Genomic DNA, 3,845 nt, shown 5'->3' with positions numbered 1-3,845 from the left:
GGGGGGGGCATATGGGGGGGGGGGCACCAGCCTCGGGGGGGTGTCCCGAGGGGCGGGGGGATCAGCCGGGGGGGATCGGAGGGGGGATACGGGGGGGGGGACCAGCCCGGGGGGGTAACGGGGCCGTAGGGGGGTGACGAGCGGGGGCACCGCCCGGGGGGGTGTAACGGGGGGGGGGTCAGCCCGGGGGGCCGGTGCCCGGGGCCCCCCTCCCCATCCCCGCAGCGTTCCCGGGGGCGGGGGCTGCGGCCCGGCCGGCCCGGGGGAGCCCCTCGGACCCGGCACCGGCACCGGGGGGTGTCCCGGGGGGGGGGGGTGGGGGGGTGTCCCGGGGGGGTCGCCCCTCACCTGGGCACGCAGCTGGGCGAGCTCCGGTCCACCTCCCAGGTCGCGTACAGGTTCATCTGCACCGGCCGCCCGGGCCCGCCGCTGCCGCCGCCGCCGCCGCTGCCGGGGGGGCCGGGGGCGCCGGTGGCGGGGGTCGGGGGCGCGGCCCCGGGGGGGGGCCCGGCCGGGGGCGGGGGGGGCTGCGGGGAGGCCGCGGGCGGCGGGGCCGGGCCGGGGGGGCCGCCGGGGGCCGCCGCGCTCCGCCATCGCCCGCCGCCGCCGCCGCCGCCGCCGCCGCCGCCGCCACGCCCCCGCCCTCCTCATTGGTTCCCGCCCTGCTGCCTGCGGTCTCATTGGTTAGCGTCCGCACCTCGGCTGAGACCCCGCCCCTCCGCTGCGCTCATTGGTCCCCCCCCTCCCCGCTGCGGAAGAGCGAGCTCCGCCCACCGCCCGCTCGCTGACCTGGCCGCGCCTCCGGCCTCGGGCCACGCCCACCATCCGTTTCTACGGCGCTCATTGGGTGGTGCTGGCGCTGGCCACGCCCCCGTGGGTATAAAGGGGACGCGGAGCGAGCGGCGCTGCTGGGGGACCGGGACGGAGCTTGGGGACGCGTGGACGTGGGGACACGGAGGCCATGGGGACCCTGGGACAGGGCCTGGGGACACGGGGGCCGTGGGGACCCTGGGACAGGGCCTGGGGACACGGGGGCCGTGGGGACACGGGGGCCGTGGGGACACGGGGCCGTGGGGACCCTGGGACAGGGCCTGGGGACACGGGGACATAGCTTGGTGGCACAAAGGACATGGGGACACCAGGGACATGGGGACACCGAGCAATCCGTGCTGCTGGGACATGGGGACACAGCCCAGGGACATGGGGGACATTGGGTGAGCCATGTGGGGCACGGAGACAGGGCCTGGGGACATGGGGACAGCAGGGACATTGAGCCAGCCACACTGCCAGGGCACGGGGACAGAACCCAGGGACATGGGGACACCGGGGACACAGAGCGAGCTCTGCTGGGACGTGGGGACACCGGGGACATGGGGACACTGGGGACACGGGGTGAGCCCTGCTGGGACACAGGGACACGGGGGACATGGGGACACCGAGCAATCCGTGCTGCTGGACATGGGGACACAGCCCAGGGACATGGGGACATTGGCCGTGTGGGGCATGGGGACAGGGCCTGGGGACAGAGCCGGGGGACACTGGGGACACTGAGTTGTGCTCCTGAGGCACTGGGACAGGGCCTGGGGACATGGGGACAGCAGGGACATTGAGCCAGCCACCCTGCCAGGGCACGGGGACAGAGCCCAGGGCCATGGGGACACCGGGGACACGGAGCGAGCCCTGCTGGGACACGGGGACACTGGGAACACAGAGCAGCCATGCTGGGACATGGGGACATTGGGGACATGGAGCGAGCTCTGCTGGGACATGGGGACACCGGGGACATGGGGACACTGGGGACACCGGGGACACGGGGTGAGCCCTGCTGGGACACGGGGACACCCGGGACACAGAGCAGCCGTGCTGCTGGGACATGGGGACACCGGGGACACGGAGCAAGCCCTGCTGGGACACGGGGACACCGGGGACACGGGGACACCGGGGACACGGAGCGAGCTCTGCTGGGACACGGGGACACCGGGGACATGGGGACACTGAGCAATCTGTGCTGCTGGGACATGGGGACACCGGGGACACGGAGGGAGCTCTGCTGGGACGTGGGGACACCGGGGACATGGGGACACCGGGACACGGAGCGAGCGCTGCTGGGACACGGGGGACACCGGGGACACGGAGCGAGCCGTGTTGGGACATGGGGACACCGGGGACACGGGGACACGGAGCGAGTCGTGCTGGGACACGGGGACACGGGGACACCGGGGACACGGAGCGAGCCCTGCTGGGACATGGGGACACCGGGGACACGGGGACACCGGGGACACGGAGCGAGCCGTGTTGGGACATGGGGACACCGGGGACACGGGGACACGGAGCGAGTCGTGCTGGGACACGGGGACACGGGGACACCGGGGACACGGAGCGAGCCCTGCTGGGACATGGGGACACCGGGGACACGGGGACACCGGGGACACGGAGCGAGCCGTGCTGGGACGTGGGGACACCGGGGACACGGGGACACCAGGCAGAGAGCGAGGCCGAGGGGTGCGGTGGGGACGCCCACCTTTTATTTACAAAACAAAGGGGACAGGGACGGGGACAGGGACGGGGACAGGGACACCCGCTGTCCCCAACAGCCGGAACACGTGGCCCCAGGGCTGCTGGGGGGGGGGGGGGGGGGTGGCACCCAGCACCCCTGGGTGCCACCCCCCGCCCCGCTGTGTCAGCGAGGGGACGGAGGCGGGTGACAGGCGGGTGACAGGCGGGTGACAGGCGGGTGACGAACTCGCCGCCGTCCTAGAACTTGAACTCCTTGTACTTCTTGCCGCCCCCCCGGGCGTCCTGGGGCTGCGCCTTCCGCTTCTTCTGCTGCGGGGGGAGGGGGGTCAGCGGGGGCGGGGGGGTGGGGGGGACAGGGGGGGACGGGGGGGGATGGGGGGTGGGTGGACAGGGGGGCACAGGGGGGATGGGTGGGACGGGGGGGATGAGCGGGGGATGGGATGGGCAGGGGGACGGGGTTTGGGGGGGATGGGGGGACAGGGGGGCAGGGGGACGGGGGGGATGGGGGGTGGGTGGACAGCGGGGCACGGGGGATGGGGGGATGGGTGGGACGGGGGATGAGCAGGGGGATGGGCGGGGGGACAGGGGATGGGCAGGGGGACCGGGGTTCGGGGGGGATGGGGGCACAGGCGGGGGATGGGGGGGGACACAGGGACAGAGGGGGTCAGGGGGGATGGGTGGGGGGATTGGGGGACAGAGGGGGGATGGGGGGACAAGGGGGATGGGCGGGGGGATGGGTGGGGGTCAGAGGGGGAGGGATGGGGGATGGGTGGGGGTCAGAGGGGATGGGCAGGAGGATGGGCGGGGGATGGGGGAACAGAGGGGGTCAGGGGGGATGGGCAGGGGGACGGGCGGGGGATGGGGGGAACAGAGGGGGTCAGGGGGGATGGGCGAGGCGATGGGGGGACAGAGGGGGATGGGTGGGGGCCAGAGGGGGACAGAGGGGGATGAGGGGGGACGTGGGGACAGAGGGGGTCGGGGGGATGGGTGAGGCGATGGGGGGGATGGGTGGGGGGACGGGGGGATGGGTGGGGCACAGAGGGGGATGGGTGGGGGATGGAGGGGGATGGGCGGGGGACGGAGGGGGATGGGCGGGGGACGGGGGGATGGGCGGGGGATGGGGGGGGATGGGCGGGGGGACGGGGGGGATGGGTGGGGGGACGGGGGGGAATGGGCGGGGGACGGAGGGGGATGGGCGGGGGGCCACGGGCGGGCGCCCACCTTCTGCTTGGCGGCGTGCTCGGCCACCATGTCGCTGAAGTCCTCCTTCTCCACCTGGCCTGCTGCTCCCGCACGTGCTCCTCGTACTTCTGCGTCATGGCCGTGGG

At 74.4% G+C, this 3,845-nt stretch overlaps 1 long non-coding RNA gene across 1 annotated transcript; it reads right to left on the bottom strand.

The window, feature by feature from the left end:
- Positions 1–2,495: 2,495 nt before the first annotated feature.
- Positions 2,496–3,845, bottom strand: LOC142077654 (uncharacterized). The gene is made up of 2 exons (XR_012671956.1): positions 3,739–3,845; positions 2,496–2,826 (listed from the first exon to the last, which is right to left on the bottom strand). It is a non-coding gene; the product is annotated as an uncharacterized LOC142077654 (long non-coding RNA).

The sequence above is a fragment of the Calonectris borealis genome, unplaced genomic scaffold, assembly GCF_964195595.1.
Source record: "Calonectris borealis unplaced genomic scaffold, bCalBor7.hap1.2 HAP1_SCAFFOLD_369, whole genome shotgun sequence".
Classification (NCBI taxonomy): domain Eukaryota; kingdom Metazoa; phylum Chordata; class Aves; order Procellariiformes; family Procellariidae; genus Calonectris; species Calonectris borealis.
The sequence above is the reverse complement of the archived record's forward strand: the minus strand, read 5'-3'. Positions and strand labels throughout refer to the sequence as shown.